This window comes from Python bivittatus, unplaced genomic scaffold (assembly GCF_059951505.1).
Source record: "Python bivittatus isolate LINGU-HERP-01145 unplaced genomic scaffold, Pbiv_v1 ctg000850_np1212, whole genome shotgun sequence".
In the NCBI taxonomy this organism is placed as follows: Eukaryota; Metazoa; Chordata; class Lepidosauria; order Squamata; family Pythonidae; genus Python; species Python bivittatus.
In genome coordinates this window covers 43,281,136-43,305,311 of record NW_028277112.1, presented here as the reverse complement: position 1 = coordinate 43,305,311, position 24,176 = coordinate 43,281,136, and the positions used below count along the sequence as shown (strand labels likewise).

At 37.5% G+C, this 24,176-nt stretch overlaps 1 protein-coding gene across 3 annotated transcripts in view; it reads right to left on the bottom strand.

Moving 5' to 3' along the window:
* The window catches only part of JAK2 (Janus kinase 2), a 99,319-nt gene that overhangs the window by 64,079 nt on the left and 11,064 nt on the right, over positions 1 to 24,176 (bottom strand). The gene's annotated exons all lie outside the window — the stretch shown is intronic.

Sequence of the window (24,176 nt, the reverse complement as noted above, 5' to 3'; positions counted from 1 at the left end):
AGAAAGCAATGGGGTTTTCTCTTCCTGCCATTTCTCTGCCAAGGTATAAAAGAGGGTATTGGTGATACACTCAACTGACAATTGATGTGGCCTCATGTGAACATGTGTGTGGGGTTCTGCCTTTTAACATTTCCCAATACTAAAGCATTTTATTCCATTTTGTTTTAATTCTCTTTCTTCTTTTGAAATTGGAGACCTAGTAATAATGGGAGGGACCCTGAAAGCCTTACCCCACAAAAGGCTCACTTTTCACAGATTAAGCAATTCAATAGCTTCTTCACATGCACTTGATGGCATGATCCAAAGTTCACACAATAATAAATATGACTGCTTTTAAAGTGCCACAAGTTATTTGCTGCAAAAGATCCCTTCAATATTGTAAAACACACCTCTATCGTAGCAGCTGCAAAATACAGCATTGCAGTTTGGATAGCTGATAGCTTTTATATGACAGATAAGGAGCTGAAAGACATGGGTTCCCTTACACAGAACTGTTACATGAAAATCTTTTCTATCTAACCCTGGAACAAACTGGTATCTCTCATTAGCTTTAATTACGTACAGTACACTGAATTATCTAGTGTATAAGGATTCAGAAAGGGATAAATAGGTAGGTTCCTGAAGCAATATATGTATTTCTTAAAAGATTAATGCTTTATCACAGTCTAGTTAATGAGACTACAGTATGTGGGATACTTTTGATATTAAGGAGATCTTTTGGATCTCACAGCCAACATGCAAAACATAGCAGTCCTGACTGAGATAGGATTTTTGATGATATTTTTAGCTTCAGAATGCCTCAGCCCCAAATAAGCAAGGCCCTTTAATCTTGCACAAGTACAGACTGATACTGATTTCTGTCACAGGTAAGATTCCAGAGGAAAAATTAATATTTTGTCAGACTGTCCAATTCCTCATCCTGGATAGGCCAGGATTACATTAATACATTTTGTAATTTTATTCTTCATGAACTTATTTAATAATATGTCATAAATGGCAAGGGGCCTCAATGATGGAAGTCAGCATCTGAGATACGATAATTGGACACAACAGAAAAATATGTCAGGAAGACAGTCCAGGAAAAAAATAAAGCTGGCAGACCATTAAATAAATTTAGAAATAGCATCCTATAGAGCAATGCCTTGTGGAAGTTTTAGACTTTTGCATCTCCTTATATAACTGGACACTGAAATGATCAAATGACTCTTGAGATAAAGATAGTATCAGAGTTATTAAATACAGTTGCAAATTGAGAAGATAAATGAGTTAGACTACTGTCCAACTATTAGCAATTTGTCCTTTTACTTTTAGAAAAGAATGCATTTTAAGTGAGCTAAACCTTTAGATCAGGTGACCTAATTTTACTCATGCATGTCAAAAACACTATTGGGTGTTTTTCAAGAATCCACAACAGAAATTCCTTCTTGCATAAGAGTAAGGGGTGGGCAAACTGCTAAGGTTCAGGGGCACAAATCTGCCTGCAGACCCTCTGAGGAGCCACAAGATGTCATTTGGTGTGCGGTGATATCCCTGGAATGAAAATATTTGGGGGGTTTTAATGGTGGGAATAGGGGCAGCATCTATAAGGCAAGCTGTTCTCTGTCCCACCCTAATCTTGAAAAATGAACTGAAATTACAACACTGAAATTTGGCAGCAATAAAGAGGTTGGAAGTTGAGAAAAGTGTGGGAATGTTTTGACTCTTTGACGCCTTCTAGTCTTATTCCTATCCTTATTTTTGAAACAAAAAAGTTGGAATGGCAAAATTCAGCAGCATGATTTTAGAAGACTACAAGAGAGCCAGTTTGGTGTAGTGGTTAAAGCCCCAGGCTAGAAACAGGGAGACCTTAAGTTCTAGTCCTGCCTTAGACATGAAGCCACCTGGGTGACCTCAGGCCAGTCACTCTCTCTTAGCTTTAGGAAGAGGACAATGGCAAGCATACATACATACATAATAGTTTTTAGAAATCTGTGATAACTCATTCCAAAAAAAAGCGACTCAAAAAAAGATATTTCAGCACTAAGATATACTAGCAGAGTTATAAAGAACTTTGGAAAATAGTGATCATGTACTCAGTCATCAGTCATTCAATCATGAATTCATCTGTTGTGATTGTATGCCTATTCAACTGTTCAATAAATTTTTAATAGCTGCAACTTGGTAAATATCCTGAAAACAAGTGCTGCAAGATCTTGGTTACATAGCCATGAACTAAACAACGTGAGCAGCTTCATGTATTCAGAAGAGTATGGATACTCATGAATGAAAAACATGCAAATACTGTTCTTATTATGAAAAACAAATTACTTTCAAGAACAAACTCCCCTCTCAGAAACTAGAAACAGTCAGGAAATAATTCAATCCTTCCTTTTATGTATATGAAAAAGTAACATTTGGTATCAGTGTACATTCTCCATACCTAATGTGATGCTTCCATATTTTATACTCAAATATTCCCACTGGCCAGCACGTATACTTTTAAGGAAGCTTAACTTGTGTCATAATACACTTGAAACATTTTTGAACTCAAAAATGTTCTAAATTACTCCCTTGTTGCTTATTGCTTATACAGTACCATAATTATGCTATAAACATACTTAAAGATTTGGATTTTAAAATTTATAATAAATGCAGCACATAATATCAGTGGAATAGCTCCTCTATAGATCAGGTGCAGGGAATGTGCACTTTTGGTAAATTTAGGAAAAGGATGGTAATCTCTATTCATTCACTGGTATGTAACTGAAATGGGACTATGGCATATAATAATGCTCAAAGCATTTTTTGTAACAGATTAGGATTTGGAGGCCTTTGTACAAATTCATCTTGTGCACCAATTGCGCCCATCCCAGAATCAGGAGGCCTTGCTCACACTCACTCATGCCTTATTCATCTCCTGTGGATTACTGCAATGCACTCTACATGGGGCTGTCCTAGAAGTCCACCTGGAAGCTACAACTGGTCCAGAATGCAGTGGCACATGCAGTTTTGGGTAGCCTATGGTTCACTTGAGTTACATCATTGCTGCATGAGCTGCACTGGGTCCCAGTTGCTTTCCGGGTCCAATTCAAAGTGCTGGTTATTGCCTGCAAAGCCCTATATGGCACAGGGACAGGTTATCTGCAGGACTGCCTCTCCCTGAGCGTATCTGTTTGTCCTGCTAGATTAGATAGGGTGAGCCTCTCTCTTAAATAGTGTCACCTGATGAAACTTCAGAGATGCACCTTCTTGGTGGCCACCCCAGCCCTTTGGAACAGGCTCCGACCTGAGATCCAAGGGATCCTTACCCTTTTAGCTTTCTGGAAGGCCATGAAGACCTGGCTCTTCTCCCAGGCACTGGGCTAGGATGGGGGTTGAAGTGGGAGGCTGTTTGGCCTGGCACCTGGGAGGAAGGGTGGTTTGGCTTTTATCCTTGTTTTTATTGCTTGTTATGAGCCACCTAGAATCATTATATGATTGCCCATATAAGTTCTGTAAATAAATGAATTAATTAATTAATAACCTTAAACTAAAACAAAAAAAAAATCAGGTAATATGTTCTCCAAGCAAAGTTTTGCTTTCTCCTGAAAGGCAGGGGAAGGTAACCTCGCACTAAGATAGAACTGTTCTGTGCTTACTCAAAATATCCATGTAAAATACCAATACATATGCACATATTTATATTTATTCTTGTCTCAGTAACTGTTTCAAGGAACTCTACAACTAATACCAAACAATTATCAAAAGCAGCCTTCTCCAAACACGTACCATCAAGATATGTTTGACTACACCTCCATTAATCTCAACCAAGTGAAATACATCTGTGGGGATCAGGTTATACCTTCCCCTATTCCATGAAAAAACCAATGACCTAGCCCAAGCATTTGACAACTAAATAAAAATATAAAGGACATTCAAGCATTAAAAAATAGTTTTCTTTTAAAACAGTTTCAGTATTTGAAGCAGCATTTTTCAAAGTATGGGGTTTTAACTAAAAGTGTTATTTGTCTTCACCAGCTGTGATTTAATGAAACAAATGAGGCTAAAATGGGACACACAGCAAGTGGCATCTCTCACTCCTATATTTAAATGGAATTAGTAACAATGAGGTACACAGCATCTAGCTGTTTATTTCAGATGTCAGAACTAAAGGAAATTCTCCCTTGAATGATTGGCTTCAAAGAAACTAACTATGAAATGATAAAGCAATGTATTCTACTTACATTACTAAGTGTCCTAATTAGCAAGTAAAACGTAATAAAATCTGTATTTTTAACATAAGTAGGCTCAACAGGAAATGACATTACTTTTTTCTATTCACATGGAAAGTACAGTTGTTAAAAGTTTAACTCCATTTTCCCCTATTATATATGTTGAGAGGGGCCCACAGAAATTGACTCCAGTATAATCTGGAAGGCCACAGGCACCCCATCTTTGCTACAGAACCCCAATTACTTGATTGTCCAATATTCAAGCTGATGCCCAACAATTAATCCTAATGTAATTTTCAAAAAAGAGGAAATATACTTCCAACCAATAATAGTTCCTCTAGGAAGGTGCATCAGGAGTCAATCACATCCACCCACCTTCAAATATAATTAAGAAATGAAGGTACATGAGCTTAACTTCTGACCTCTACAAGGCAGCCAGGAACTCAACCTCTAAAAGCTCTATCCCCAACAAAGGGTAGTATATAAAAATGCTCACCTACTTAACTTTTCAGAATGTTCCTGAGAGCTATATAAATGCCTATGCTATGGAAACACAGAGCAGAGTATTCATTTGTCTATACATGTACTTTTTGGTAGAGGTGGAAACAAGGAGGCTCATTAACATAAGGCAGTTGCTGAAAAAACTACCTTCATAACTGCTTACTGAAGTCATACGTAGATAGATAAATGAGAGGGTAAGGCTCAGTGGTTGGGCAAAAAGTAACTAAAATTTGTGGTGGAATAAACTAACTGAAGAGTCAGTTATTGTGGCAAAATGATTGTGGCTTTGATTCCTTTTTACTCATTTTGTGATATGGCATTCACTTCTCTACACTGACCCCAGTTATTCAATTTTAGTAATGGATAATCAAATTCTTCTGGTGAAGTTTCGCAAAGAATATGAGGCAACAACATTAGTTAGTCTGTGGCCAGCACAGCCACAGCATAGCTATTCTGCCTCTGAATATGGGCATTCTGCTTAATTAAGAGAGCTAATTGGAGAGGTTTCCTAGGACAAAGCTAGAACTGAACTTTGGAGATACAACCTGAGAACTCTGAATGGCCCCTCAAAAGTTGCTACTAAAACATTTTTTAACCAACAAAAGAGAAAAATTCATATATACCTGAGCACCTTCACATAAATTTAAATAAAATTCCCCTACATCAAGTTGAATTCACTTTAAATAAAATTAGAGTTTTGGAAACATTTGAAATATTGATCTCATTTCCTTGTGCCCTTTTTAAACAAGCTAATGAAAAAAGATATAAAATATAAAGTATACCCAGTATATTCTCTTAGATTTATGGAGACGTCTTTCAAGCCTTATCTGAAATGAAATATATCAAGTGTTGAGTATGAAATTAATAAACATATAGAACATAATGTTTTAACAACTGTTTATTTAATATAGTATTTGTCCACCAATGGACTATATATTTGCTACATATCTGAAGAGACAGCTAGCCTGTAATCTAGATATAAGACAACATGCATAATGAAGATCACACTTATCTCTGCAAACACAGCTTGACGGAAAGCAGAAAACCACAAAAACAGACCAGGGCTTTGAAAGTAAACACCACTTGGAAAAGGAAAAACGAAATGTGCCCCCAAAAAAAAAAGCTACTGGTATAAACACTTGCCTTATACCATAAGAAGAGTAAGATGTATAAAAGCTGTTATTTTTCTCCTCCCCACCTCATTGCATAGCAACATTTTCTGATTTGGTAGGGTTTTGGAAATAGACATTAATTTGGATTGAAAAGACTGACATAATTCTTGAACAATCCATTCCTGAGGATTTGGAACAAGAGAGATCATCCAGTTTTGGGTTCGCACATTCTACTGGGTTATGATTTACTTAACCATCATTTGTTTAATCACCTACAACTGACTGAATTCATACATCATATTAATCTATAAATCATGGTATATAAACTATACTGGCTAAATACGTACAACACACTAAGCTAAAGCCATGCAAACCTGATTCTGCCTTAGCGTGAGTTAACCTATCCACTACCCATTTTAAACAGTTTGGTCTTTAGCACTGTTATTTTAAAAATCATGCTACTGTTACAAATGCCAGCAAGTATTTGCTGTAAAAGTCTTTTATAGGAAAATTTGATATACTAGTTCACAAAGACTTTGGTCAGTGATGCAAAAGTAGTCTAGCCATGTTTATATCTAAACCAAACATTCATATATTTACTCCTTTATCATCAGGTTATGATTTCACTGGAGTTTATTTTGTAAAAGCAAACTGTGTCAGAATGCCATTACTGTTTGTTCTTGAACTTTTTCGTAAACAAACAGGTTACTTCATGGAAGTTAATGATTTGGGGTTTTTTTCTAGAATGTTTTATAATGTTTAGTACTTTTATAAGCATATGTACACCTAAAATCCTTCATTTAATCATACAAATAATACACAAATTATTATAACTAATACTCTGGAAGGTACAGTCAAAAATGACAACAGATTCTGCTCACTGGTTTCAGATCAGTTCTCTCAAGTCTGCATTTTAAGATGATATGACATGAATGTGTTTTTCATAGATACTGATGGAAATCAAAACTTTGTAGACAATGTTTCTGCACTGTCATCAGTATACTCATAAACTCCTTCACTTACTTCAGCTTTTAGAGATGAAGAATTGGGGAGCACTCCTCATCTCAACCTTTGAAAGCAGATTCTTAAGTTGCATGGGAGACCAGCCATACAGAGAGCTCCATGCAGACAGTCTGTGGTTAATGACTACCCTGTTTAGTCACTCTTTGAACTTACGTTGGCACTGAAAAAGTAAATTTATGGCCAGTGCTCAAACTTACGACGGTTGCAGCGTCCCCACGATCACATTATTGCCATTCAGGTGCTTTGCAACTGGCACGCATTTACTACATTTGCAGTATCCCATGATTACATGATCACCATTTGTAAGGTTCACAGCTGGCTTCTGACAAATAGTCAGTGGAGAAGCTGGCAGTAAGTTGCAAGTTGCAGTCATGTGATGTTGCGCTTAACAACCATGGGTGATTCATTTAACCACTGCAGCGGAACCGACATCATAAATCTGGCACAGTCATGTTTCGCTTAATGACTGCACTGCTTAGCAATGGAGATGCCAGCCTCAATTAGTGGTAGTTAAGTGAGGACTTCCTGTATCAATAAAAGTGAATATGTGTAGCTCAGAGTTGAACCATGGAGACCTTGGGGTTCTCTGAGCTTGGTTTTTTTTTTTTTTTGGCAAACATTTCATTACCTAGCCAGGTAACGAAATGTTTGCAAGAAAACAACCAAGCTCAGAGAACCCCAAGGACTCCACAGAGTACCTATATTTATGTTACCTAATACAAATAATCACACGCAACCAATACAGGAGTGACACTCTTATTTATTATTCATAAAAATGTAATAGTTTCCATGCTAAGTGAAATGATAACTCAGTGATAATGATGGATATTTGGAACTGCCCCAAATGTTGGGGGAAAAATCTTTTTAACAAAAAACAGTAAGACTCTTCCGTATCACAAACATCTTAAAACTAGTTGTCTAGCTTATTAATCTATTATGCATACATTATAACGAAGCAAAGTAAGAAAAAGACACATTCTGTTAAGATGTTCCACTGATGGAATTGGTTTCATCAGTGAAAGTAGGAATGGGTTATTCACCTTCTGCACTGGAATCATCCACATAACCTCAAAATCAGCTCTAGAAAAATTAAGAGACCCTCCAGACTAAGGCTAGGAAATACAAAGTCACAGTGGGTTTTCACGCCAAAACTGGGATTTATCTATCATAGCAAAAAAAAAATCAAACAAACTTCTGCTCAAAACTACATAGAAGAAATGCTAACAAAAGATACAATGATATAGTTAAGTGGGCATAATCTACTGTTTTCCTGTCAAATACACATTGTACTTATAACTAATTCTTCTTTTATTCCATAATGCCGTAATAACTTTAACACCTCCCTGTAAGAGGTAAACACATCTTTGTCACCCAAAAGTTCTTATGGCTATTTACTGGTGAAGCAACCCTCTTGAGAAATGCCCATGAAACTGTGACTAGATAGACAGATAGATTACTTATATTCAAAGATATATGGAACAGCACATACTCACTTCTCACACACCATTGTTTCTTTCTTTCTTTTTTTTTTTGCAAAATTATGTTTACCGGCAACCTGTTGGTAATATCCATGAGGAAATATGCTCAGAAAATAAATAGATGTAGATTGTCAATAAGCTTGGGATTTTTGTTTCAATATTTCTTCTCTGAAATTCTAGTCTCTATATACAAATTGTCATCCAATAGCTGAAAACATGGCATGTTCTCCTCCATCTATAGGTAGCACCAAGGTAAGGGAATGGAGTGGAGTGCTGTCAGTAGAGATGTACAAATCCAATCTGTTTTACATATTCTGGTTTGTCTGAATTAATATGGATTTTTAACAGTAACTATCCCCAACAGCTTTTGTAAGTAGTGTGTTACCATAGATAATATAAATCCCCAGAGCAAGTTCAATGAAAATTTCTCTTATGTCTTCCTTTGATACTCATGTTCCCCCAAGTCAGGGGAAATTTTAATCATAGAATTAATCAATGACAGCTTCTAGGGAAGCGGCTCTATCCGTCTGGCACCTTCCTCCTTTGCACCCAGGAGCTGACTGGTTTGCCTATCCCAAATGGATAAGGTACTTGAGGGTGTTGCTTGCCAGATAATCAGCTTCATCTCCGCCACATCTTTAGAAAATGTAAAATGTTAATAAATACTTCTAAAAACATAACAGAAAAGACTCCCTCTGTGTTAAAGTCAAACTCAGATTTTCTTAGAATCAGTATGGAAGCTGCTTACCACTATTTTCTTCAACAGTTTGTCTCAGTCTATTGTACAGTCCTAGGAGTCTTGGTTGTTTCCCTCCAAGTACAGTACTGACTTGATCTGATCCTGCTTAGTTTTTTCGCTAGACACCACTTTCTTGAATTCATCTTTCATGGAACCTCCCCGCCTCCCAATACAAAACTTCTTTGGTTCAGATTTTTGACTGGAGAGTTACTTCCTAGTAGACTCTATTCAACAATACTGTATGTCCTGTTGACAAGTCCTTTTTTATAGAGTGACTGCAAAAGAAATATATGAAATATTCCTTTACATCTTTCATTATGAATGTAATCTAAGTAGACAAAAAGTCAATTTTTGTAAAATTCACCTTAATCGCAAACTTACAAGTTAGTATTTCTATGTCTGATGGTAATGCTATAAGAAAGTTGTTATAATTTCTGTGACCAAATCTTTGAAAATTTCATTCATACTGTTATTTTAAGGATGTGTTTTGAAAATACTGATATGGCAGAACTCCCAGGAATATACAACAGACATCAAATCTCACTCCAATTTTCTGCCAACACTTTAGCATCAACCTAAATAGATATTGTTCAGCAAAAACTCATTACTGAAATTCTGTTTACCTGGGTACCTCTTTATCTGTTCCAGTTCTGAAAAATGTACAATTAACCCTTAACAATGATTACAAATAAATTAAAAAACAAAACCTTATGATTGTAGTAAATTGCCATGGTCTGACCATTTTCAAACTCTATTTTGGCAGTAGAAAATGGATTTACCTGAATACATTTCAAAGAGGGCTTTATCAGTGATAAGATACTGAGATTTCAGTTGCCTTAATAAATAAACTACCTTGGAAATTAGATGAAGAAATGCAACACTGTAGTACTTCTGAACCACTTGGCGGCTTTTGATGCTATCAGTTACAGCATCATTCTGGACTGCCTTCATGCAGTGATTCTGGTCTTTTCTGTCAGCACATGTCCTGAAAGTGGTGCTGGGAGTTACATTCAAACACCATTTACAGCTGGGGCTGATGCCTTTTACAGTAAATATAACCTAACTCCTCTCCAGCATTTATCCTGTTGGGTAAATGTAGTAGATATTTTCACCTAAAACATGAAACTGGTTTATAGTTTTTAAAAGGATTGCTCTGCCAGGAGTATGATACTTACGTATTATTTTAAAAATTAATCACTTGCCTGTTCCTTTTTCTCTAGGGAACTAAAGAGACATTTCTGTTCTGAACATATAACTCAGTATTTTCCCTCTAACACTGGAGTAATCACTTCAAATTCTTACTGAGTATGAGATTTTAATTTTTCATCTTCCTCCAATGGAAAATCTATATTTTAGAGAAATATATTTACCAAAGTAAGACTTAAAAAAACAGTCCTTTGAATCATCTAGTTAAAAGTTAAAGAAAACTGAAACTGACATTTAGAGAAAGGAAAAAGAGAATCTTCACCAAAACTCCAACTTCTACCAAGTTAGCTAGCTAAAGAAGATATGGGTCAGGAGCAGCTTTGTCTTTCTGGGTGGCTTTATGAGATCAGTTCTTAATTTTGCATGTGAGTGAAATGGATAATCTGAGAGCAGGACTGCTACCCAGACAGAAACAATCTAGTGTATGGTAAGGAAAAGTTTAAGAATTAAAAAAAATATATATATGTGAATCCCATCCTTTCTGGATTGTAAACATTTTTTAACCATATATAAACTACTTTTTAACAATGGAAACTGCTTTGAGTGTTTTTAAGGCGTATAAATACTGACAATAACATTAAACATTTAAACACACAAGTCAAAACAATGCAGTTCAGAAAGAGATTGAAGACTGAGAAAATGCTAATCCAATTTGCAGATACAACAGAATTGAGTAGAACAGGACACAGAATAAAATTCAGAACAATTTGACATGTTAAAGAAATGGGAGGAAAATAACAGTGAAATTTAACACAGAAAAATGCAAAGTTCTTTAATTAGGAAACAAGAATCAAATTCACAGGTACAGAATGGAAGATATCCGGTCAGGCAGTAATTCTTGTGAAAAAGGCCTTAGAACTTAGAACAGTAGTTGATTATACAGTACAATGAATATGTATCAGGAACACGATGCAGAAAAGGACAATTCAGTTTCAGCTTGCGTCAGCAGAAATACAGTTTCCAAATAATTTTTCCAGTGCTCAGATCTCTCATACTATGTCCAGTTCTGATCATGATATTTTAAGGAGTCAAATTGTAACAATTTATGTGTTGCAAGCAGAAGCTAAACAGCCATCCGCTGTGGACACTTTTAATATGAATTCCTAACATGAGCAAGGGGTGGGACTTGAAGGCCTAATGACCCTGTTCAGTTCAATGATTCAACGATCAGTGGAAGCAGATGTGTTTGCTGCCGTCAATAATGACAGCATGAGGGCAGTCCACAGTTCTGATCATGTGGCAGGGGAAAGGTGGGTTGGGACTCTTAGGGGATATAATTATGATTCTCTATATACTTGAAGAATTATCCCCTGCTCAAATAAGTACATGCTTAACATCTCTCCTTTGTTTACAAGCCAACTTGTAAAGTGAGTGAAGGTATCTTTGCAGGAGATTTATAGTGAACGGTGGTTTTAATGCTTTTGGCTTTGTTCTTTTAACTGTACAACTATGCATTATATTATTCTTTCCCTCTCTGTGTTACCTTGAGTACATGGATGAAAGCCAGATTTTTTAAAATTAACACAGAATCCTATTGCTTAAGCAACACATACACAGAGGCTCACGCATACATAAGAGACTTAGGCATGACTATTCATAACTTGTGAGCAACAAATGCTATTTCTATAATTTGCCGTCTCCTTTGCAGTCTCACAGAACTTTCAAAGCAGCTTAGGTGATCTTAAAAGAACATAATAAAAGTCATTAAGCAATGAATAAAATCACATGTACAGTGGAATAGAATAACTTAAAAGGCTTGTGGAAGTAAGTTTTCCTGCTGGTAAAAATATGTGAAATATCATGATCCTCCTGATAGGAACAAGTCGAAACCCAGGGTATCACTGCCAAATCACCACTGGGAACCAGGAAGGAGTCTCTCATGATTTTAATATGGAGTGCAAATATGCAAACAGGTGGCCCTTAAGATGCATGGCTCCAAACCAGAAATAGACCAGGAATTAGTGGAATTGTTTCACAAGTGACAAGAAATATTTCTGAGACTTGGTCCTAATAAGTAACCCGGCTGCAATATTCTTGATTTCACTTCTCCTCAGAGCCCTGTGGGACTACCAGCTTTGGCTCTTTTATACTAGATCTGCAAGTTGCCGTAGCAGTGTACTTGACGCTCTTGTGAAGGAACCAAATCCTTTAAAGAGCCAAATAAAGTACATCTGTTAACATGGTTGTTGCACTCTACATTACAGACTCATGGCAACTGCTGTTTATATGTGAAGTAATTGTATAATGACCTCAGTGACCAAACTTTAAAGACAGAAGGCAAAAGGTTACAAGATTAAACCAACCCAATGCTATGGCAACTACTTTACTAGTCATGGGAACAAGGCAGGGAGAAACAGCAAATACTTTAATGTCATAGTACATTTCTAAAGCTAGATACACTTGACGTAGAAACCAGACTAAGGTAAATACAAGCACAGATAACAAAGTTGGCAGACTATTGCTCTAGCTTAAAAAGAAAGGGCACTGAACTCATTTTGGCTATCACTCTTTAGAAGAGATACCTTCTCTGCATTATGAAAGAAATAACATTTAAAACCTCAACTGGATATGTAATTATCAGCCCAACCCATCTCACAGGGTTGTTGAGGGAAAAATAGGAAGCAAGAATATTATGTTTGCCGCCTTGAGTTGACTGATTGATTGATAGATAGATCAAAAGGCAGGATAAAAATAATAACAATAATAAATAGCAACAAACATCACTTAACACTACATACAAAATTTCTAAACTTTACACAAAAAGAAAGAAGCAAAATCTTCTGCGGCACTTTACAATACATAATTCAAAATACCATGAAGGCAAGGATCATTTGGATGGGATGTATCTATATACTACTAAAACTCTCATGTCTGTAACCTTCAACTGGGTGAAACAGTGCATCACAGGGTAACCATTTTTGAACCAAGGTACCTCAAATGGGCTGACAGAATGTGTCCAAAATTCAGGACCCATTATTCCTATGGGACTGAAATTTGGGAAATTTGTGGCTGCTTCAGCACTGCTGTGCTGCTGCACTGCTGTGGTCAGCCCAGGTCACATGAGCATCATGGGCGTATCCCCAACCTCTTTCCTGCCTCCCTCAGTCCACGGTGCCCAATCAGCTGGTGGCAAGGCCCAACGGGTGAGTGGTATTTGGCTGCTTTGGGAACCAAAAGCCCAAAATCTGAAATCTCTTAACCGCTGTGGGCACTGAGGGAAGGATGAGGGAGCGACTTGGATGCCTGCTGGTGAAGTAGGGGTGGCTGGGAGGCGACAGGGTTTGATGGGAGGTAGGGAGGAAGGGAAGGAAGGAAGATTTGACACTCTCTGCCAGCTTTCCACCAGGAAAGTCAATGGGGAAGCTGGCAGCGTGTCACAAGTCGCTCACACTCCCAGTGCTTTTTTGCCCTTGGTCATTCTGTTTCTCTGTTTGAGTAAGGAAATATCTCTGAAACGATGAACCAATGGGTCATCAGTTGTCTAGTATATTTTAAAACACTGCTGAGTTTTAAGTGTTTTTACAATAAAGTTCAATGACACTCAACAAAGGCTTTCTATAGATGTATTTCAATAATGTATCACTATTGTGGAACTTTAATGACTTAACTTCTCATTCTTGAAATGTATATGTATTAGAAATTCCCCTCAGATGTTTTCTCTCTTGTATGTTCTCAATCTTATCAAATCAAAAGCAAAATTAAGATTCTGGTCAAACACTGTAACATTTTTAGAACAGTAATTTTTTACAATTATAAATATTTCTCCCCTATTTAATTAAGATGAACCATTTGGGTGCTTAACATTTTAGGTAAAAAACTTATGATTCATCCTAATGTATCATATAGCTGTTGAGTGGGGATGTACAAAATGGTTTGAACATGAACTGTTTCAAATCTGGAATAGCTGTTTTCAAGTGGCTCATGAAATGAAATGAAGCAGCCATGTTTTGGATTTTTTAATTCAAGAATGAAACAAAACAGGGGCAATTTTTTTCTAATACAAACTGAAACACAGCCCTTTTGGATGGAAAGTGTTTCATATGCTGTATTTCATTCTGTTTTTTAGTTGATTTGACTATAAGTTATCTTGCCACTTGCAACTGAGGTGTTATCAGTTATATTCAGCAGAGAAACATATTCGACACACTACTTTTTTACTATAGATATTTATCTGATAAAGTGAGCTGTAATCCATGGAAGTTTAAATAGTAATATATTTGTCAGCATTAAGGATTCAAACATCTGTTTTTGTTTCAGCTGACTAAAATATATAGCCCTCTTTTACTGTATTTTAATTAGGTTCTTTTTATATATTTTTTATTGTGAACCACTTTGTTTACCATTCTTCAGCAAAAAGTAGGGCGTAAATCCAATTTCTTAGTGGCTAATTTTTGTCATAACTCTGCCTTATATAATACTAGGACTTTGCACCCATTCATAGCTTCATCTTCTTGATTCTATGTATTCTTACAGTCATTAATTGTACTCTAACTCAGGAATTGGGCAGTTAACTTTTTTTGTCTGTCTCAAAAGTAGTGCTTTTCCTGGATGAGAGTGATGTTCAAATATTACTAAAAGGGAAGAAGAGAAAGTGATCATGTTTTATCTATGCCATTCAAAATTTTATACTTAAACATATATCCCCACTATATAGCTTATACTGTATGAGCTTTCAATATGTTTTAAAGAAAAATGAAATGTAATTAAAACATTATAATTATAATTAAATTAATCTATAAAACAGATCACTGCTTGGGCTGTAATCCTATTTTACCAGCTCATGAGCACACTGTAGCCCTTGGATCCTACACCTTCCCTCCCCTCCTTCCCCTCCAATTTGGCTTCACTGGCAATCAAGGAGATTGGAGGAAGGGCTAAAGAAAAGAGTCTGAACCCAGTGGCAAGCAGTCCTTGGGTTGAAAAGGAGTCCATCCTGTCTGCTATACCCATTTACTTAGGTATAATTCCCATTCAACTCAATTAAGTTCATCTTTGAGAACACATGTATCGACTATACCTTCAATCAACTTTTAACTAGACCAAACATGTTTAGTTTTTATTTAGCACCCCAAAATTTAAGTCACAAAGTACATGTGCTCATCTTTCTAACAAACCTGTCCCCCCTCCCCCTGCATCTTACACAAATAAAGCAGCAGGTAAAATCACCTACTTGCCTCATTAAAAATATGGCATAACATACTGCAAAGCTTTTCATCACAATTGCCCAAGTATGAGCAACTCCAGATGAATTACAGATCACATTATCCATCTTAAACAAATGACAAACAAATATATGAACCATGATGTCACTGTTTTACTGGAAGTGAGTACAGAACTAAAGGATTAGCTGTAGCCTTGTCTGTTTTCAGATACAAGGCTATTTTGTATCATTCCAATTATCAGTCTGAAGAACATCCAGCTGGTATTTGGTGACCATACTGTATCCCTAACAATTCAACACCCTTCTGACAGTCAATGAAAGAATATTTAATAATGTATTTTTCAGATTCCCAAAAAGAACAATGCTTATTTTGATAAAGTTTCAAAAGATACTTAAGATTACTACTCCTAAGTTGCAAATACAGTTTTAAAGAACTGAGTTTTACTCACCCAAAGGTTCTCCAGTGGACCAGCTCATTTTAATTTCTATTCATTCTTTCAATTAAAAGAAATTTAAATTGGAAGCTAACTTTCTGAAAAGCAAAGCACCAGCCTCAAGCATTATCTTTATTTCCAATACTATCTGTATAGGCTTTCTCAGAGAGTAAAATGTAAGCAAGTGAACCTCAGCACTTTGTTTGAAAATAGGCCTATCTGCCCACCAAACAAGCAGAAGTAACTGGACTAGTAGGAAGCACCCTGAAGGGACTACACTGATTACCCTTGTGAACCCTTTAGAAATATTCATAATACTGTAGTACTTTAACCTCTTCATCTATGTCCTATTAATAAAGAAACTGTAGATAAAGTACACACACACAAAATTACTGCTCACTATCCTTGTTGAAAAAAATATGCAATACCCTAGGATAGCTATCTTAAATCAAATGTGCCAATTAATGAAATGACTATCAAGTACTGTATGAGTACTGTATGAGTTTGAGGGATACTTCTCTATAAAACACACACACTGATTGCCATGATCAGTCTACTCTTCACAACACAGGTTTGTGGAAATGACTCATGTTCCTATTAAAAGAGATATCTGAAGTGACAAAAAAGGTTGTCAATGCTCACAAAGCTAGAAAGGGCTACAAAATTACTGTCAAAGATCTTGGCCTCCCTCTGTTCACAGTCAGCAGATAGTATACAAATGGGAAAAAGATAACATTTTTGTTACTTTTCCTTGCAGTGGTCATATAATAAAAATCACCTCAATAATAAGACATACAATAATCAAGGTGCAGGAACCCTTGAGTAATGGCAAAGGAACTGAAGATGCTCTTCCACCAAAAACTCACCAAAAGCAAAAGAGTGAACAAAAAAAGTTTGCATGCAATGATACCAAAGAACCACTACTCTCCAAACACATTTGCCACCCATCTCAAGTTCGCCCCAGGCTATCTGAATAACCCAGAGGGCTATAATTATTATTAATTTATTTTACTATTTTGTGCCTCCAACTCAGTTTTTGACTCCTGGTGACTGCTTAGACAAGTCTCTGCAGTTTTCTTGGCAAGGTTTTTTGGAAGTGGTTTGAATGGCCTCCTTCCTAGGGCTGAGAGAGAGGGACTGGCCCAAGGTCACCCAGCTGGCTTCATGCCTAAGGAGGGACTAGAGCTCACAGTCTCCCAGTTTCTAGCCTGATGCCTTAACCACTAGACCAAAGTGGCTCTCATTAGAACTATTGTATAGATGAGATAAAAGTTTAATTTTTTTGCTTAAATGAAAAATGCTACGTTAGAGAAAATGAAACACTGCATTGCAGCTAAAGAACCTCATACCAGCTATGAAGTGTGGCAATGTATTCTGATTTGGGGCTGCTTTAAAGCCTCAAGACTCAGACAGCTTGCAATCACTAAGGGAACAAAGATTCTGGATTATACCAGCAAATTCTACAGAACAATGTTTGGTGTCTATCAGCTGAAACGTAAACAAACGTGGTTCATGAAGTAAAACATCAATCCTAACTACACAAGTAGTTCAACAGAGTGGCTGAAGCAGAAAAAGAAATTTGGTGTTTTGGACTGGCTGGGGCAGTGCATGACTTCAACCTAAAATAAGTATTGTGGCGTGACTAAAAATGAGCAGTTCATGCAAGAGAGTCCCAAACTATCAATCTGCTGAAGCAATTATGTAAAGACAAATGCATCAAAATACCTTCAAGCTAATGAGAGGGATTGATTAACAGTTACAGTCTTAGTCACCTCCCGACTGGAGTACTACAATGAGCTCTACATGGGGCTGCCCTTGAACAGTACTTGGAAGCTTCAACTGGTGCAGAATGCGGTGGTGCAGGCAATTATGGGTGCTGGTCACTCGCTGCATGTGACACCTCTTCTCTACCTCTGCTCTGCAAGCTGCATCTGCTGCTGGTATACTTCCAGGTGCAATTCAAGGTGCTGGTAGTTACCTTTAAAACCTTTCATGGCTTCGACTGGGTTACTTACAGGGCCATCTCTCCCCAGTGGTGTCTACCTGCCCTGTTAGAACTGGCAGAAAAGGCACACCTCAGGTCCCGCCTGCGAGAGGGTGCCATCCAGCAGGCCCAGGAGGGAGGGCCTTTTCTGCCATGGCGCTCGCCCTTTGGAACATAATCCCCTACCCGAGATCAGACTTGTCTTGAACCTACTGGCCTTTAGCAAGGCATTAAAAACTTGGCTTTACCGTCAAGCCTGGGGCCCTGATAGCATGGGTGAGTCTGCTTTTTGGTTACATTGACTGTGAGATGCTATTTTATGCTGTGTTATGTTATTTATGTTTTAATTAGTGGATGTGTTTTTATTCTATTTTATTTTCTTTTAACTGTTAGGCCCCTAGAGTCATTTATATGAGATGGGCAGTAACGTACATTTATTAAATAAACACACAAATAAACAAATACAGGTAGTCCTCAAGTTATGATGGCAATTGGGACCAGAATTTCCATCGGTAAGCAATGTGGTCATAAAGTGCAACATCATGTGACTGCATTGCTTAGTGATGGCGATCCCGGCAGTCCCCGTTGCCATCATTAAGTGAGGATCGTGGGTTGTTAAGCAAGGACCTTCTCACAACTTCCTGCCAGCTTCCAACAACCAAAGTCAGTGGGGAAGCCAGCAGGAAGTTGCAAGTCCAGGTGGCTCGCAAGCAGGCCAGCAGGCAGGTAAGTGGCTGCTGCCCAATGGGGAAGGTGGGCAAGGGGGCATGAGTAGTGGGGCAGGTGTGGTGCAAGCGTGGTGGGGCTTGGGGTAGCTGCTGCTGGGTGGGAGAAGGTGCACGAGTGGCTGGGGAGGTGTGGCATGAAGGGGCTGGGGGAGGATGTACAGGTGCGGGAGACTTACCTGAACAACTTGCAACCTTTGACTTTGCTTGTGGGAAGCCAGTAGGGAAGGTTGCAAATTGCGATCACATGACACAGGACGTTGCAACCATCATAAGTGTGAGCTGGTTGCCAAGCACCCAGATCATGATCATGTGACTACGGGGTGCTGGTATGGCTGCAACTTTTAGGACCAGTTATAACCACCACTTGTTCAGTGCCATCATAACTTCAAACAGTCGCTGAACAAATGGTCATTAACCAAGGACTGCCTGTAAATGAAATATTTGTTTGAAGTTACAGGTAACTTCTCCTGTACATACCTTTCTGCAAGTATTTATATAGGAGACAGTCATTTTTTCCTTCCCCTGGCAAAGTTTCTTTGGGTCAAGTCTTTAATATACAATATAGCAGTGTTCTTTAAAAAGTGCCTTTAACAATTGACACTACAAATTAGCTTAAGTAAGAACATCTTCTCTATTTAAGTTAGGAAAGTTTTTAACCTTACAGCCTTTGCGGTTAAAAGTAAGGGAGAATCCATATGTACGTTATCATTTTCAATAGTCACTACACTGATACATACTTTTGTGATTACCTTTCCACAGAAGCAGGACACATCCATTATTACTGCAAACTACATTTTTCTGTGAAGGCCATTAAACATGATGTGAGTTACAAATTAATAAGTAGTACATGCTTTGTGAAACCTGAAAAACTAAACTGTTGTTTTAATAGTGTTTCCAAATGAGTCATTCTACTATAAAATCTATTCATTTGAAAATAATGTTACAGCAAATATGCTAACAGCAAAGTAGGGAAAAAGTGGAGTAAACCACCAGAGATACAAAATAATTGTGCAAATCAATTAGTCAGTCAATCCATGGGTACTAGTCATTAACCTAAACCAAATAAAACGAAAACATACTGAAGACTTTGCCACCACATTGGACGTGGAGAGATTGATATGTGCAATTTGCAACCTTCCCTCCTGGCTTCCCACAAGCAAATAAAATGCTTAAGTTATAATAAGCTATTAAAAAGATACTTTGCTCCTTAGGTTGGTCAATAAAATATCCTTCACTTGGAACTAAAGGAAACATCTTTCAAATGTCCAGAAAATATACAGTAAGCTTACAAGTGACCAAATCTCCTTTTTTGCTCTAACTGAATCTATAAACCATATTTTTTTCTTTCAATAAACTAAAGAGCACTCAAAATGTTCAGGCTGTTGGCAAATTCCAAACTTTGAGAACACGCAGGTGCTCTCAACACAAGGCTTCCATAGGGGCCTAACCTATTTCCTGAAATTCTCCTAGCAACTATTCCTATTCCCAGGCCTGTTAGATACTCACCTCCACCCACCTCTGACTTTTTTCTGAGCAGATGTCAGTTTCTAAGCAAAACACTGGCTCTATGGAGCTCATCTGGAATCCAGAGACATTGTTGGAAATGATGGTGATAGATTTTGGCATTTTGTTTTTAACTGAGCTCCTCCACCTCTTTTTAGCGATAATATAGTCAACATGATTTCTATATTTCTATATACTCCATCTGGTGATGTCCATGTATAGAGGCATCATTTTGGTTGTTTGAAGACAGTGTTACCTATGAAGAAATCACTGGAATGGCAGAAATTGATAAGTTGGTCTCCTGATCTATTTTGGTTTCCTAAGCCATACAATCCAACTACATTGTCCTCTTTCATGTTTCCAGCTTTGGCATTCCAATCTCCAATCACAAGCAGCAGATCTTGCTTGCATGTTCTGACAATCTCAAATTGAACTTGATCATAAAACTTATCAACCTCCTCTTCTTCTGCTTCAGTGGCTACAGCATAAACTTAAATAATCATCATATATTAAAGGGTTGTTCACAAAGTCTAATTGTGGCCAAGCACTGTTATTACTATATCCTTCCTAACTATAAAAGCAAATCTGTTCCTTTGTTTTTCATGTCCTGAGTGTGCAGATAGATAGTGTGATCTTCTGACTGAGTGTCCATTCCCAGTCCATCTCAATTCGCTGATGCCTAATATGTCAATCTTTAATCGTTTGAAATGAAATGACTACAAATTGACATCTTAGGCATCATCAGATTTCATTGTGTTGAACTTTCCCATGTTCATGCTTCTTACGTTCCATGTTGCTACTATAATTCTGTCTTTGCAGCTTCGGATTTTCTTTTTCTGTATGGCATCAGTAGCAGCTAGATGTCCCGAAGGCTTTAATCTAGGCACGTCATAAACACCATTAGCACTCCGAAAGATCCTTAGCTCTTCCTCAGTAGCATGTTGAGTGCCAGCCACCTGAGGGGCCCAGCATCCAGCAGTATATCATCAATGATTTTATATTTTTTATACATGTGGTTTTCTTGGTAAAAATACAAGAGTGGTTTACCATTCCCTTCTCCCATGCAGTATTAATGCCTCTGCCACTGTCAGTAAAGTGATCATCTATCTGCCTTCAGCATCTTCCTATATTGCTGCTTTATATATGTGTCTGTTTGCTTTAGCTGGGCAGATGGGATGACCTTCATGCCTTGGGTGACCCTGCTGGAAATATATACCCTTGGCATACACTCCTGGCATTCTTCGCTCATCCTTCGCAGCAACACCCACTCGCCACAATGGAATACTACCTATAAGATTGCAAATACGCTAAGGACAGGAATCAGGAAACTAATCAAACTCTTTCCAGCAAAAAAAGGTAAATGTGAAGATATTTAATGAAATATGAAAGAGAGAGATCTTATTACACAAGGTGGTGCTATGAAGTCAAACATTATTTCATGGCAACAACCAAACAGTTAAAGCTCAATTTTAATCTTTCTTCAAATGTTACAAGACAATAAGGCTTAAAGCAGTTAAAGCAGCAAACCATTAAACACAGTTCTGGCTTGAAATGTTGTTAGTTTTCATATTCACAAACTTTGTTCATTCCTCCCTCTCCCCCTCCCCCCGCCGCTCCCTGTCCTGGATTCAGTTCTGCAGATGTTCAGCTTGCTTTCAAAATTAAAAAGTAGTGTATATTAACACCAAACACAGAGTTTCTTAGTTTGTTCACATTTTACATGGAAGGGAGACACTGCAATCTATTATTCAAAATGAAACAAGATGTTGTACTCTCCCATCAACTGTTAACATAGCACCCGAAAATTTAAGCCACAAAATTACACATGAAAGAGAAATTCCAAAAGCAAGCAATGTGTCTTAATTATTAATAACTCTTAAAGGAAATTCTTTAGCTGAATGTAATTTTTAATTTGGTTATCTATTAGATTACACTGAAAATATCAAGACAGCGCTACCATTGCATAAAAAAACCTTCCCAACTTTACAGTTCACTACAAAAGCATTACTGTATGTGCCACTGTATACATCTGATTTCAGGATCACCCTATTTTCTCTTGGACTAGAGGCTAAAAAGCTTATACAGTGTTATTTTTGGAATTGCTTAGAAATTAAATAGACAAAATTAAATAAAGAGAATGTTCTATTTGTAAAGAATATTTTCAGTGTTGACTGTTTTCATGGAAAAATCCCCAATAAAGCTGAAAACAATTAGATCAAGGACAAGTAATCTCACAACACAAATTCTGCCTGAACAGTCCAATTCAACTCTGAACCAAATAGTTTAAAGATACAGATTATTCCTTTTGCTTCAGGGAAAAAAAGTTTTCTCTATCCTGTCATCAGCAAGCACATAAAAGATATTGAAAAGTATGTCATAATAAATGTTAGCCTTTAACTGCAACAAAGTTCAGGTTTTAAAATTATATGTGCTTGCTGGCATTATTTTTGTCCCACAAAGAGAAAAACATATCTTTTACTTACAAATCCATAAATATACCATTTTCTGCTACCTATTTAATAATGAAGCTGTTCAAGTTTTTTACAAGTTAATTTCAAGGAAACTGTAAAAAAAATAATTATGGATTAAGACCCTCAAAGTTTCCATTCCTATCATAAATTTTCTCTTAAAATCACTTTTTAAATCTGTTGACAAGGAAAAAATGTGAGAAATATACAGGAGGAGCTGCTTAGTTCACAAGAATCTTCCATGACCATCCAGTTAGATGTACAGTGGTGCTTAAAAGATTGTGAAACCTTTCAAATTTTCAACATTTTTGCTAATAAATGTGACCTAAAATATGATGTTTTCCACACAAGTCCTAAAACTAAATAAAGAGAACCCAGTTAAGCAAATGAGTAAAAAACATTAAACTTGTTCATTGTTTTATTGAGGAAAATGATCCAAAGCTTCATATTTGTGTGTGTGGCAAAAGCATGTGAATCCCTAGGATTATCAGTTCATTTGAAGGAAAAGTTACAGTGGGGCAAAAAAGTATTTAGTCAGCCACCAATTGTGGAAGTTCTCCCACTTAAAAAGATGAGAGAGGCCTGTAATTTTCATCATAGGTATACCTTAACTATGAGAGACAAAATAGGGGGGGAAATCCAGAAAATCACATTGTCTGATTTTTAAAGAATTTATTTGCAAATCATGGTGGAAAATAAGTATTTGGTCACCTACAAACAAGCAAGATGTCTGGCTCTCACAGACCTGTAACTACTTCTTTAAAAGGCTCCTCTGTCCTCCACTCGTTACCTGTAGTAATGGCACCTGTTTGACCTTGTTATCAGTATAAAAGACACCTGTCCACAACCTCAAACAGTCACACTCCAAACTCCAGTATGGCCAAGGCCAAAGAGCTGTTGAAGGACACCAGAAACAAAATTGTAGACCTGCACCAGGCTGGGAAGACTGAATCTGCAATAGGCAAGCAGCTTGGTGTGAAGACATCAACTGTGGGAGCAATAATTAGACAATGGAAGACATACAAGACCACTGGATAATCTCCCTTGATCTGGGGCTCCATGCAAGATCTCACCCTGTGGGGTCAAAATGATCACAAGAACGGGGAGCAAAAATCCAGAACCACATGGGGGGACCTAGTGAATGACCTGCAGAGAGCTGGGACCAAAGTAACAAAGGCTACCATCAGTAACACACTATGCTGCCAGGGACTCAAATCCTGCAGTGCCAGGCGTGCCAGGTGGAAAGATCATGCTTTGGGGCTGTTTTTCTGCAAAGGGACCAGGACGACTGATCCGTGTAAAGGAAAGAATGAATGGGGCCAAAGAATGAATGGGGCCATGTATTGTGAGATTTTGAGTGAACACCTCCTTCCATCAGCAAGGGCACTGAAGATGAAACGTGGCTGGGTCTTTCAGCATGACAATGATCCCAAACACACCGCCCGGGCAATGAAGGAGTGGCTTCGTAAGAAGCATTTCAAGGTCCTGGAGTGGCCTAGCCAGTCTCCAGATCTCAACCCCATGGAAAACCTTTGGAGGGAGTTGAAAGTCCGTGTTGCCCAGCGACAGCCCCAAAACATCACTGCTCTAGAGGAGATCTGCATGGAGGAATGGGCCAAAATACCAGCAACAGTGTGTGAAAACCTTGT